Here is a 15,582-nt window from a genome sequence, read left to right on the forward strand (position 1 = left end):
TGGGCTTTCAATCCTGTTCCATTGATCTATGTTTCTGTTTTTGTGCCAGTACCATACTGTCTTGATTACTGTAGCTTTGTACTATAGTCTGAAGTCAGGGAGCCTGATTCCTCCAGCTCCGTTTTTTTTTTCTCAAGATTGATTTGGCTATTTGGGGTCTTTTGTGTTTAATACAAATTATGAATTTTTTTGTTCTAGTTCTGTGAAAAATGCCAGTGGTAGTTTGATAGGGATTGCACTGAATCTGTAGATTGCTTTGGGTAGTACAGTCATTTTCACAATGTTGATTCTTCCAATTCAAGGACATGGTATATCTCTCCATCTGTTTGTATCATCTTTAATTTCTTTCATCAGTGTCTTATAATTTTCTGCAGGCAGTTCTCTTGTTTCCTTAGGTAGGTTTATTCCTAGATATTTTATTCTTTTTGTTGCAATGGTAAATGGGAGTGTTTTCTTAATTTCACACTCAGATTTTTCATCCTTAGTGTATAGAAATGCAAGAGATTTCTGTGCATTAATTTTGTATCCTGCTACTTTACCAAATTCATTGATTAGCTCAAGTAGTTTTCTGGTAGCATCTTTAGGACTCTCTATATTTGTTATCATGTCATCTGCAAACAGTGACAGCTTTACTTCTTCTTTTCCAATTTGGATTCCTTTCATTTCTTTTTCTCTCTGATTGCTGTGGCTAAAACTTCCAAAGTTATGTTGAATTATAGTGGTGAGAGTGGACAACCTTGTCTTCTTTATGATCTTAGTGGAAATAGTATCAGTTTTTCACCATTGAGGATGATGTTGGTTGTGGGTTTGTCATATATGGCCTTTATTATGTTGAGGAAACTTCCCTCTGTGCATACTTTCGGGAGGCTTTTTATTATAAATCGGTGTTGAATTTTGTCGAAATCTTTCTCTGCATCTATTGAGATGATCATATGGTTTTTCTCCTTGTTTGTTAATATGGTGTATCACATTGGTTGATTTGCATATATTGAAGAATCCTTGCATTCTTGGGATAAACCCCACTTGATCATGGTGGATGATCCTTTTAATGTGCTGTTGGATTCTGTTTGCTAGTATTTTGTTGAGGATTTTTACATCGATGTTCATCAGTGATATCGACCTGTAGTTTTCTTTCTTTGTGACACCTTTGTCTGGTTTTGGTATCAGGATGATGGTGGCCTCGTAGAATGAGTTTGGGAGTGTTCTTCCCTCTGCAATATTTTGGAAGAGTTTGAGAAGGATAGGTGTTAGCTCTTCTCTAAATGTTTGATAGAATTCGCCTGTGAAGCCATCTGGTCCTGGGTTTTTGTGTGTTGGAAGATTTTTAATCACAGTTTCAATTTCAGTGTTTGTGATTGATCTGTTCATATTTTCTATTTCTTCCTGGTTCAGTCTCAGAAGGTTGTGCATTTCTAAGAATTTGTCCATTTCATCCAGGTTGTCCATTTTATTGGCATATAGTTGCTTGTAGTAATCTCTCATGCTCCTTTGTATTTCTTCAGTATCAGTTGTTACTTCTCCTTTTTCATTTCTAATTCTATTGATTTGAGTCTTCTGCCATTTTTTCTTGATGAGTCTGGCTAATGGTTTATCATTTTTGTTTATTTTCTCAAAGAACCAGCTTTTAGTTTTATTGATCTTTGCTATTGTTTCCTTCATTTCTTTTCATTTATTTCTGATCTGTTCTTTATGATTTCTTTCTTCTGCTAACTTTGGGTTTTGTTTGTTCTTCTTTCTCTAATTGCTTTAGGTTTAAGATTAGGTTGTTTATTTGAGATGTTTCTTGTTTTTTAAGGTAAGCTTGTATAGCTGTAAACTTCCCTCTTAGAACTGCTTTTGCTGTTTCCCTAGGTTTTGGGTCGTCGTGTTTTCATTGTCATATGTTTCTAGGCATTTTTTGATTTCCTCTTTGATTTCTTCAGTGATCTCTTGGTTATTAAGTAGTATGTTGTTTAGCCTCTAATTTGTTTGTATTTCTTACTGATTTTTTCCTGTAATTGATATCTAGTCTCATAGCATTGTGGTCAGAAAAGATATTTGATATGATTTCAATTTTCTTAAATTTACCAATGTTTGATTTGTGACCCAAGATATGATCTATCCTGGAGAATGTTCCATGAGACCTTGAGAAGGATGTGCATTCTGTTGTTTTTGGATGGAATGTCCTATAGATATCAATTAAGTCCATCTTGTTTAATATATTATTTAAAGCTTGTGTTTCCTTATTTATTTTCATTTTGGATGATCTGTGCATTGGTGAAAGTGGGGTGTTAAAGTCCCCTACTATGATTGTGTTACTGTTGATTTCCCTTTTTATGGCTGTTAGTATTTGCCTTATGTATTGAGGTGCTCCTATGTTGGGTGCATAAATATTTACAGTTGTTATATCTTCTTCTTGGATTATCCCTTGATCATTATGTAGTGTCCTTATTTGCCTCTTGAAATAGTCTTTGTTTTAAAGTCTATTTTGTCTGATATGAGAATTGTTACTCCAGCTTTCTTTTGTTTTCCATTTGCATGAAATATCTTTTTCCATCCCCTCACTTTCAGTCTGTATGTGTCCCTAGGTCTGAAGTGGGTCGCTTGTAGGCAGCACATATATGGGTCCTGTTTTTGTATCCATTTAGCCAGTCTATGTATTTTGGTTGGAGCATTTAATCCATTTACATTTAAGGTAATTATCAATATGTATGTTCCTAGTAACATTTTCTTAATTATTTTGGGTTTGTTATTGTAGGTCTTTTCCTTCTCTTGTGTTTCCTGCCTAGAGAAGTTCCTTTAGCATTTGTTGTAAAGCTGGTTTGGTGGTGCTGAATTCTCTTAGCTTTTGCTTCTCTGGAAAGGTTTTCATTTCTTTGTCAAATCTGAATGAGATCCTTGCTGGTTAATCTTGGTTGTAGGTTTTTCTCTTTCATCACTTTAAATATGTCCTGTCACTCCCTTCTTGCTTGCAGAGTTTCTGCTGAAAGTTCAGCTGTTAACCTTATGGGGATTCCCTTATGTGTTGTTGTTTTTCCCTTGCTGCTTTTAATACTTTATCTTTGTATTTAATTTTTGATAATTTGATTAGTATGTGTCTTGGCGTGTTTCTCCTTGCATTTATCCTGTATGGGACCATCTGTGCTTCCTGGACTTGATTAACTATTTCCTTTCCCATATTAGGGTCATTTTCAACTATAATCTCTTCAAATATTTTCTCAGTCCCTTTCTTTTTCTCTCCTTCTTCTGGGACCCCTATAATTCGAATGTTTTTGTGTTTAATATTGCCCAAGAGGTCTCTGAGACTGTCCTCAATTTTTTTCATTCTTTTTTCTTTTTTCTGCTCACAGTAGTTAGTTCCACTATTTTATCTTTCCAGTCACTTATCCGTTCTTCTGCCTCAGTTATTTTTCTATTGATCCCTTCTAGAGAATTTTAAATTTCATTTATTGTGTTGTTCATCTCTGTTTGTCTGCTCTTTAGTTCTTCTAGGTCCTTGTTAAACCTTTCTTATATTTTCTCAATTCTATTTCCAAGATTTTGGATCATCTTTACTATCATTATTCTGAATTCTTTTTCAGGTAGACTGCCTATTTCCTCTTCATTTGTTAGGTCTGGTGGGTTTTTGCCTTGCTCCTTCATCTGCTGTATTTTTCTCTGTCTTCTGATTTTGCTTAACTTACTGTGTTTGGGGTCTCCTTTTCACAGGCTGCAGGTTTGTAGTTCCTGTTGTTTTTGGTGTCTGTCCCAGTGACTAAGGTTGATTCAGTGGGTTGTGTAGGCTTCCTGGTGGAGGGGAGTAGTGCCTGTGTTCTGGTGGATGAGGCTGGATCTTGTCTCTCTCGTGGGCAGGTCCATGTCTGGTGGTGTGTTTTGGGGTGTCTGTGGCCTTATTATGATTTTAAGCAGCCTCTGTGCTAATGGATGGGGTTGTGTTCCTTTCTTGCTAGTTGTTTGGCATAGGGTGTCCTGCACTGTAGCTTGCTGGTCATTGAGTGGAGCTGGGTCTTGGCGTTGAGATGGAGATCTCTGGGAGATTTTCACTGTTTGATATATACGTGGAGCTGGGAGGTCTCTTGTGGACCAGTGTCCTGAACTTGGCTTTCCCTCCTCAGTGGCACAGCCCAGACGCCTGGTTGGAGCACCAAGAGCCTGTCCTCCACACAGCTCACATTCACTTCACTCAAAGGGCATCTTCTCAGTACTCAGGAATCACTCTGGAAGAAAAACTTTTAGAAGAGAGTTTTTCTTAACCTTCTTGGATTACTTTCCAAAGAATCCAGTTTTCCTCTTGGAGGGTTCCCAATTGTTTATTGACCATGCACTATAGGCTAACTTTCTCCTGGACGCTAAGTGGTATATTAATACTATCCCTCTTTCTAGGTTCTCGGCATCCAGAGAGGGAGACAGACATTATGAAGCCCAATAAATAAATATGCAATTACAAATTGTGATGCATGCTTAGAAAGAAACAGACTGGGTACAGAAATTAAAAAGTAATTAATGAGAGGACAATCTATTAAGGTGGAACATTTTCATCCTTGAAAGATGGGAAGGAATCAGCTATAGGAAGTGGGGACAAAACCATCCCGGGTATAGGGAATTGCAAATTCAGAGACTTTGAAGTGGGAGTGATGTGTATTCTAGGAACTAGAAAACAGCCAGAATGGAGGGAGTATAATGTGGAACCAGATGAAGTTACAAAGGTAAGTATGAAACAGATAATGTCTTTATAGTATATGGCCAGGCATTTGGATTTTATTTAAAGTTAAGTGGGAAGCCAGTGAATGCTAGCAGGGTGGTTAGTGAGTTAAATCAAAAGTTACAGCAGAAAAGGGATAAAAATTGTCAGTAGTCTAGATTTCAGATTCTTTTTTTGTCCTTAATAAAACTTTTAAGATTGTGTATTTCCCTTTATTTTCTGTATTTTAACTGTAAGTGCATGATTAATTTGATTCTCTGTCCAAGCTAAATTTTATTTAAGCTACTATGTTTGTTTCATTCAGTTTAATTTAAGGGATTTTAGGGCAATATTGTATATTACATGAGAAAAGAGAACATATTTTCCTTCATAGAAATACCTTTAATAAAAGAATAGAGTAAAAATTGGGAGAATGATTGTATGTGTGCATTATTATCTAAAAAAATAGAGTGACTGATCTTCATCATACCAAATCTGATTCAAAAAGCCTAAACTCAAACTTTGCTATAGGACAAGTTTCAATAAAACTCAACTCTATTTTCGTTTCTTTACCTATAAGTAAAGAAAAATTCTTTTAACAAGTAGAATTAAACTGAAGAACAACAAATCCATTGTGCTGTGGATTTCTTTTGAAGTTTCAACAGTGGTATAATTAAAGTAGGATTTCTATAGGCAGCACACAGGAGAAAGAGGAACAAATCAACTGATATGAAAGGGAGTACCTTAAAAAAACAGGAAAAAGTATTAAGATTAAAATTATTTAAGAAGCACAAACCAGTACTGCATATAGAGAATGTTGATTTCTTTGAGCTCTTGAAATTACCTTTCAAAAGCCAGGGGAAAAAGTTAATAAAAGGAAAAACATAGGATGAAGAATAGGAATAGTTTTTTGATAGTACAAGGTAAACAAAATAAAACAAAACACTGGAAACACTTGCAGTTAAAACAATGAAAGTTCTTATCATTTGAGATATTAAAAATAGATTGAAACACAACCACATGACATAAGATGTCCTATAGTTTGAGAACCATTCTTTCCCCCAATGAAATCACAGTTATATAAACATTTTTCCATTATAAGTGGAGATATTAAAGAATATCCTGTGCCTTCTACTTTTTTAGTACTTTTTAATCTTTTTCTCTTGTTTTGTAAGATCTGTTTATGTATGAAGGATTTTAACTGTATGTCTGTGGCAATGCTTTTTAAACATTTTTGTTGATTAATTTTTAATTTTCTTTCACTGTTTTATTACATGGAGAAGTGTTTAATGTTTACATATTAAGATTTATCATTATTTTTCTTTTATGACTTCTTTCCTTTTTTTACCCCCCTTTGGACAGCTTGCTAGAGTCTAAAATCTACTAAATATTCACAAATTTGTCTCCTAGATCTTCTTACAGTTTTGATATTTTTAAACAGTTAATACTTCTTATTTATGAATGTATTCATTACACAATTATTAAGTAAATATACTCTTATTGAAAACGGTTCAAGAAATATCTAAATCTTGAGAAAATATGATAGTTTTGCCTTGCTTCCTCCCCATTTTCTTTCCTCTTCCAAAGTCATAAAGTTAACATGTGGTGTATATCATAAGTGTTTTTCTAAGTATCTGTAAATATACATGTTCACACATATATACACAAATACATATTTATGTAAATTATATTATATTATATTAATGTTTTCTTTCTTGCTTTTTTATTTAATAGCACTCTCAGATATATTTCTTTATCAAGAAATAATTTTCATTATTTTTAACAGCTGCATAGCATTCTATAATATGGAAGTAATATAAACTAACTCTTCCCACATTAAAGGATATTTATATTGTTTGCATTTAGTTTTGTTAAAATTTTTTGTAATGAACATTGTTTTATAAACATCTTTGTAAATATATGTAAAACTTCTGCAAGTCTCTAATTAAGACTATTAGACAATTGGAATTGCTGTGTCAAATGGTCATGCTTTAAATTTTGATAGATACTGCATGCCTTCCTCAGGAAGGATTTAACACATTTCAGTTCCACTGTTATGGTCACTACCCCTGGCTACTTTGTACATTGTCAAACAAAATGATTTCCAACTTGATGAGTGAGAAATGATATCTCCTTGTTGAATGAATTTGAATTGTTCTGATTGCTAATGAATTTTAACACCTTTTGCATTATTTGTGTTAATTCCTTTTATGTAATCACTTGCGCATGTGTATCAGTTATCTACTGTAAAAATTGTGCTGCATAACAAACAACCACAAACCCAGTGGCTTAAAGGAATAATCATTTATTTAGCTCATAGTTCTGGGCTGGCTGGTGATCTTTCTAGTCTAGGTGTACTCAGGCATCTGCATTTGTGAGGAAGCGTTGCTGATCTTGCCTGGGCTGTCTCAAGTGTCGGAGGGTTGGTTGACTGTCACCTGCTCAGGGATGCCATTGGCTGTGATAACGAGGTTAACTCAGTTCTGCTCCTTATGCCTCATCCTCCAGAAGGCTTCTCTGGGCATTTTTTTCATGGAGAAAGCAGAAAAACAAGAGAGAGAATAGGAGCTTGTATGCACTTTTCAAGGTTCTAGTTATGTTATGTTTGCCAACATACCACTGACCAAAGCAAGTTACATGGTTGGACCCAGAAACAAGAGGAGGAGGCCAGGACGGTGGAGACTCTGCCCAGAATGGGAGAACACTGCAAAATTACATAACAAAGGACATGTATACTGTATATTGGAGAAAAAGGAAAATTAGGGCCATTTTTGCAACCCATAAACCATACCATGTTTCTAATGGTATGTAAGATGTTTTCTTGTTGATTTTAAGGATTTCTCTGTTTTTGCATCCAGAATACAACAACATCTGCAAGTCAATAAGAAAAGGCAAGCTCTATCCATCTAACAAAATTTTAAAAAGATGGCAAACATCCTGAACAGAGTTCACCAAAGAAGATATCCAAATGGTCAATAAGTATATGAAAAAGTGCTCAGTGTTATTATATATTTGGGACATGCAAATGAAAACCAAGTATGATATTATTTTGAAACCACCAGAATGTTGCCCAGGATGTGAGGCAGAAGGATTTTCACGGACTGTTGCTATAAAATGGTAAACCACTTTGGAAAACTGTTTAGTAGTTTCTTATGCAATTAAATAGACACCTCTCCTGTAACCCCAAAATTCCACCTCTAGGCATATACCCAAGATACAGTAGTGAGTTGCAAGCATCAATATCTATCATAATAGTAATGAAAGCTGAGATCTTTAAAATATATATTAATTAATTAAAAAATAATGATAAACCCATTGCATGTAAACACAAATATGGCCACTTTTAATGAAAACTAACTATATTTTGAAAATGAAAAAATAATTAACAAGAAAATTGAGTTTGTTTCCCTCTTTTCACATTTAAATATTGGCTATAGTCTTAAGATAGATATGTTTCCTTTGTTATGAAGATATCTTTGTTTTTCTTATTCTAAGAGTTATTATCAGAAGCAGTTTACATTAGTTTTACATAATACTACTACAGCCTTTGCAAGATAAAATTTACCATCCATATATTGATATAATGTACTATTTTCAAATTTTAAACTATAGCTACATTCTTGGAATTAACCTTACTTGGTCATACTGTTTTATTTTATTTCTGGGTCTATTTTGCTTGGTTTTGATTTTTTGAAATTTGGATGCAAACATTTTTGTATCTGTATTTGTAAATTATATGGTTTTATAATTTTCTTTATTTTGTACTGCCTTTGTAATTTTTTTGTTAATGTTGAGGCTATATGATCTCAGTAAGATGAATTAGAAAGATTTTCATTTTTAAATATTCTGGAACAGTTTAAGTAGCATGGGAAATGTGTACAATAGCTTCTGCCTGGTGCCTTTATTAACGGTAATATTCTTTTCTAATTTGATTTAATGACAATTGGTTATCCTTTATTTCCTAGATTTTTGGATTTTTTATATTTAGAAAATGTAGTCAATGTTATAGCTCTTCTTCTATGTATTGTTTATTTGTAAATGTGTTTTATATTTAGCTATGACATATACAAATTTATTTTTGTCTTTTGAAAGCAAATGTAGATTAAGTGTTAACTTGTTACTTGTACTACATTCCAACAGGATGACCTAATTTTTCTTTTCCTGTGTTCTCAAGATAGAGCTGAATCTCATCTAATTTATGATAAAAACTTTTTTTTTCTGAAAATGTCACCAGGTTTTTATTTGATTTTTACTATACACATTTTTACTTTCCTCTCTTCTTTTTTTTGAAAGCATATATCTTTGTTTTAGTTACCAAGATAGGTCTTCCATTCCATTTTTTGTTTTCCTTATTAAAAATAGTTTATAAAACTCAACAGTATTGCAGTATAATATTTGTAGTATTTTACATATTAAAATTGCTTTGAAGCTGGTGTGCTTTATGTAGTCTTAATATTAGGAATCTTATCATTTTTAGTTTACTGCTGAAGTAAACACACAATGTATGAGATATTGAATGGGGCAGGTTTCTAACTAAATTACCCTCCAGGGTGTAGCTGGAGACTCTGTCTTCAATGACTCAGTCTGATCTCAGGTGGCCTCAGCCTGCAGTGGCTTGAAGAAGGGTTTCAGTTCCTGGCCAGTGATTGAGGTCTGGTTGTGGCCGTGAGAGCACCGAATCCTAGCCACTAGACCAGTGGTCAGTGACAAGGCCCTGACCCTATGGTTTTGCAGAAAAGAATTCTCACAAAGACAGAAAGTAGTGAAACAAGTAAAATATTAGGAAAAAAAAAAAAGAAGTATAATTTGTGTGGATAGACACATGGGTGGGCTCAGAGCAAGAGTTGCGCCCTCGTGGCAGTTTGAGTCACTTTTATGGGCCATTTCTTCTGTGTTCCCTTTGACCAATCATTTTAATTTGCCTGGTTCAGAGTCCACATTTGGTGTATCTCAGGATTTTCCCATGTGTGCGTGCACATCTCTTAGCCAAGATGGATTCCACCAAAGAGGCCTATGGGTAGGTTTGGCCACTAGCATCACTCCCCTTTTGACCTCCAAGGAACCTTTTTGTGCATGGGTAGTCGGGGAGGTCTCCTGACTTCAAGAATGAGGAATATATGGTCTCCTCTTCTATGTGGGCAGGGCCCAGTCTCCTCTCTCAATTGTCCTGTTATTCCAGTCTTGGAATATCGGTCCACAAGGAACAAACTCAAACCGTTAGCCCTGGGGTCCCATCGGTCTCCTGCCTCAAGTCCACTGCCACATAAAGTAATATAATTATACACCAATAAGATGACAATAACAGATGGAAAATCTATTAGTGAGAGCATCAGAGACTAAAATACTAGTGCCAGTGGTGTGGTGTTGCCAATCCTGCAGTCTGATCAATGCTAAGGAAAATAGAATTTCTAAGTTTTGTCTCAGCCAGAGCACTGGGGTTAAGACAAGTAGGATATTAATATTTAAAAGTGGAAGAAAATTGAAACATATTCCAGAAACTTAACAGCAGCTGAACCTTTGTTGGTGCCATTACTGAAATGAAATAACTCTGAGTATGAGGTGCTGCCCACCCATAAGAAAGTGAGGATAGGCAGTAGTTTTAGCGAAGTATAGCAGAGATGCTTCGAGAGAAACTTAAAGAGAAACAGCTCAGACAGAGCTGGAGGGCCATCTAATTCCCATCCTTTGCTAGCTGGGTGGTTCTCGGCATTATCAAACCATTTAAATTAGGAAGCTAGGAGGTTAGAATTTTGACCCACACAATTCACTTTAAAAGGCATCATGTAGCCCTGGTTTGATGTATAGTTTTATGAAATGGTTCTTACAGAAATTTTAGGATTTGGTGTACAGCATTAAAACTACTCTTACAAGCAAGATTAACTTAACATTTTTCTTAAAACTGTAATGTTTTTATTTGTTTGCTTTAATGAAATTTTACTGACTGTTTAAAATATATTTTAGTAATCTGATTACTGTGCTTTTCATTGCAAATGAGAAAATTCAGTCATAGGTAAATCAAGAGAGAATTTTACTGGTGAAGCTAAATCCATTCTAAAGAGGATTCTGGATTCTTACTGTGTTAATAAATGTTTAGGGAATAAACTTTTTTTCCCCAATATAAAAAATGTAAAATTTACTATTATGCTATTGGAATAGGAAATGTTGAATAAATTTGTGTTTGTTTGTTTGAATGAATGAATAAACAAGTGACTTGCTAAGTGAAGTGTATGGTTTGTGTGGCCTGAAAAAGCCGTGAGAGCTGAGATTGGGGCTTCTGATTTGAAAAACTTTTCATTCCTTATATTTCAAAGAGAAGCCAAACCTCAGATAACCTGATGCTACTGAGTTTAGGGAATGTTCAAAGACAGAAGTTTTGCAGTTTTATCCATAGACATCTTTTCTGGAAGATCTACTCTTGGCATAATATGTGGGCTTCAGTGAAACAAATTTGGAAACTATCTAGAGTACTCACAACAATAAAAACCTTTGCAAAAAAATCTTCAGCATTCAGGATTTGATAACGGAAATGTGAAAATCCCCTTCTCTGGGTCTGTGCCTTCTTATATAACTAACTACCATCTTATTTGGCATGTAAATATTTTCCCATAGCCCCAGAGACTCCCACTGATGAATTTATTAAACTCGTCTTATCCAGAATGTAAATGTTTTTGTAAATCTTCACCATCTGTTGTACCATATAATTGCAAATGTGGAGCAAACATAATTCATGGTTTTATCATAATAAATTTAGATAAGTTATTTAAATGCACTTGACTATTGTATATTCAAAGCAATTTTCAGCCTTTCCTTCCCTCTTAGGAACTGTTGTGAAGCTGTCCTTTCCTGTATTCTGTATGGCAAAGGGGTTTTCTTGAAAAAGACACTCTCTTCTCTAGACCTGCTAGACTACCTGGTCCAAGTGTAACAGACAGTAAATGAGATGCCATTAGGTTAAACTGAGCTTCCTCCTAAGAAACATGAATAATTGAAATCCTTCACATACATATTTATTTCTTCCTCTCTGCTTGTCAGTCACTCATCAGGGGCCACTACTGGAAATATACTTGTCTGAGACTCAAATGTGTTTTTTGGCTTTCACCTTGTCACCTTTATTTCAAACGTAAGAGGATTTTACACTGCTTTTTTTTTTAAATTACATAAAATTTCTTATTATCATTATAAGAAAATCACCTTTGAGTTAGTTGTCAAAATATTTCCACAATGTTATTATTAAATCACAAGCTTATATTTTCTATATTTCTGAAGTTGACTCTGTACTTGATTTGATATGTGTGTCATTTAATAGGTAGAGTATAATTTAAAAAATAAAGAGTTGTTTCCATGAAGTGAACTGTTCATTGAGAAATAAGTGGACAGATGGTCTAAACCTTGAAATGAAAATCTATCCGTAACAATGTTGAGCTGCTAAGCCCTTTTGGAATCCAATATCAAATTCTTGAGCCAGATTCTGCCATTCTCTTAGGCTTTAAGCAGTCTGCTTGAGTGGACTGCAAATTAGGTCATCCGATGTCATGGGCTGTTTCATAGGGGGATTACAATCATCAGGCTTCTAGCTCTCTGGGTTCTACTCAAACCTTTTATGCCAACACTGCAGAAGTAATGGCACTCTATCAGATTTCTATTCTCTTTATTCCCTAGAATAGGGACTACCAGAGGTGGGATTGTGCCTTTTCTTTCTGAATTCTCAGGGGCTAGCATAGGAAAGAAATGCAGGTGGATGAACAGCAAAAGCTTATTCAATTACTGAATTAGATTGGTAAACCACAATGAATGTATGTTGAATGAATGAATAAATAGAAAATGTCTCTGATGAGAAAAGAAGGATAACTTTTCCAAGTGGGTTTTTTTTTTTTTTTTAGATTGATAAAAACTAAGGCGGTATCAGCTCATCTAGTCAAAGTGTATAAAAATGTACCTATAGAAAAACACTGATGAAGAAATGGTAGAAAGAGAACACCTTAAAGGGCTGGTAGGTTTCTTGTGAATATCTTCACATGGGAGGATGTTCCAATGGTGTCCTGTGGGTCTTAAATCCTAATCTAAACAGTAAAGGCTGTTTGGAGGTGTTTGTGATTCTGTGGCATGTTGCTTACATACTTGGCTCACCAGTGAATGAAGCAACCAGATTTAACTGGATTTTATTCAACTTTGAAAACATTCCATTTGAAAACACTCCAGGCCAGTTGATTCACCTAGATATTTTCAGGTAAGTGTATATGTGGAACATGCAGTATCTTTCCATGTATCAGATTTTTAAAAGATATTTTAGTAACGAGAGAAGATGAGTATAAAACCTTCAAACAAATAGCTCAGCATTCAAATTCTTGTGTACCTTATTACAGTTTTGATGTATGAGTACAGAATCTAGTTATACCTAGAAAATTATTTTTCTAATTCTTCTACTAAGTTATTTTGTTTAACTTTGTATGCTAATAATACTTGATATTCATACGTTCAGGGAGAGTTATTAGAAAAAGCAGAATAAAGTGAAGAAGCTTGCTCACTCTCCTGAGTTCCAAAGAATCAGCACCCACACGTTATCTAATCTGGAGCCTTTGCCTCCAGATGCCTCAGCCATGCACCAAATGGCCAGTTCTCAATAAAACTGAGTGCTCCTTGACCACCTCTGTTCACGGTTGAACACTTGGTCCTTCTTTATATGTCCCTACATTGTTCTGTATTGCATCTGGTTATCCTACATTTCCTCTGCTTTAGAAGCTATTTACTAAGGAGATAAAAGGGGATGGAGGTTGTTTCTCCTTTGTTTTTGACCTTGGATATGATGACTTTCCTATCACTATCAGAGTGATCTTTCTGAAATGCAATTCCACTAATGTCATTCAAGTCCTTCTCCAACGGCCCATAAAGAGTTCTGTTCGGGGTTTCCCTGGTGGCGCAGTGGTTGAGAATCTGCCTGCCAATGCAGGGGACACGGGTTCAAGCCCTGGTCTGGGAAGATCCCACATGCCGCGGAGCAACTAGGCCCGTGAGCCACAACTACTGAGCCTGCGCGTCTGGAGCCTGTGCTCCACAACAAGAGAGGCCGCGATAGTGAGAGGCCAGCGCACCGTGATGAAGAGTGGCCCCCACTTGCCACAACTAGAGAAAGCCCTCGCAACAGAAACGAAGACCCAATACAGCCAAAAATAAATTAATTAATTAGTTAATTAAAAAAAAAAAAAAGAGTTATGTTCAAAAACCTGAGTGTCCTCTCAGAACTCCTATGGGCTGCTAGGGAATTAGGTTCTGGTTTTAGGATTTGACCTATTCCCTTATCTTCAACCTATGTGAGTTTAATTTTCTTCTTTGTGAATGTGTCATAAACAAAAATAATAATTTAAACACTAAGTTTTAGAACAAGGCATTTTAAATATTACATTTATGTTAAAAGTTATTTATTGCAAGAATATGATATGATGCATAGATTCAGTCACAGCTAAGTAGATTTTCTAACATTCCTCTTCCCAGACAGGAAGCCCCCTTCAGTTCTTGCTACACATTTGTCATTGATAATATCCACTATTTTCTGATAATAGATAAAACCGTAGCCAAAAACAATACTTTTCTGCTTGACCTGCAAGCACAGTAAGGGTAAAGAAATGTGAGAAAGGAGGAGTAAGACAATTGTCTGTAGTTTATTGTCTGAATTTATCACAAAAACCATTAAAAACTCAAGATAACTTAAAATTTTAGCAAAAGTTTCCATTATTATTTAGACATAACCAGAGTAATCCCATGAAAACAAAAGTCTCAGTGCCTCATCTCAGCTGATGTCATCTTCAGGTACCCATAAAGGTGGGCTTAAAATAACCAACACAGAATGAAGAGTAGATAGGAACTAGCATTTATTGAGAATCTTCTTTGTGGAAAGACAATTTTTTAATTATAACAGACTAAGTTTTTTTTTTTTTTTTTATCAGTTTATTACTGAGGAAGAATTGAAAAGATATCTTACTTATAGGTAGCTCCATACGTTTATATGAATATCAATTTTGGAGTAAGCTGTACTTTATTTCCATCTCAACTGTGAGCTCAACCATTCTTATCTAATTTTTTCATTGTTTGCATAAAGTTTTGAATTAAAACAAAGAAAAATATCATTTTGAATCTAAATTGGATGTACTTATCTCACTAGTATAGTTAAAATTTTAGAAACAAGAGTAGGGCAATCCAATAAAAAAATACTATATAGTAAACATATATATATATATATAGAATATTTATTTATGCACATACATACATATACACAGTAAAGTTATATGCGGATTTTGACTGCACAGAGGGTTGGTGCCTCTAACCCCCCACATTGTTCAAAGGTCAACCATATATATAGTTATATAATTTACTTTAATAAGATAGATTTATATTTATGTCAACTAACCAGTGTTTTGCAAAATGTAGTCTGTAATCTGGTAGTAGGTCATGAAATTAATGAGATAACACCAATGCTCTTTTAATTGAAAAATAATAGAGTAGAAATATAAGAGTGCAGCACACATAGAAATGTAAGTATTGTTTCTTGAAGCTTTTGTTTCACATAGAAACATGTTTCATACAGTAAAGTACATACATATATGCATAAACACACATAGATGTGTTTATGAATATAGATAAAATGTGTTTATTGTGAGTGTCAGTTAAAAATTTTGGAAAAACTGGGCTATATAATACAAGGATGCATAAACTGGTTAAAGACCCAAAATATCTCTTCTACTAAAATAACAGGAAGAAAAGGAAAGAGATTATAAGTGACACAATCTTTCTCTGAGATAAAGATTTAAAGCTCTTTTGGTGTGCTTTCTTTCCCTCAGTTATTATTATTATTTTTTTGATCATCTAACATTGTTTTATTTAATAAAGTCCCCATCGGCTTAATGACATCCCCAGACACCTCCCTTCAC

The sequence above is a fragment of the Eubalaena glacialis genome, chromosome 19 (assembly GCF_028564815.1).
Source record: "Eubalaena glacialis isolate mEubGla1 chromosome 19, mEubGla1.1.hap2.+ XY, whole genome shotgun sequence".
NCBI lineage: Eukaryota > Metazoa > Chordata > Mammalia > Artiodactyla > Balaenidae > Eubalaena > Eubalaena glacialis.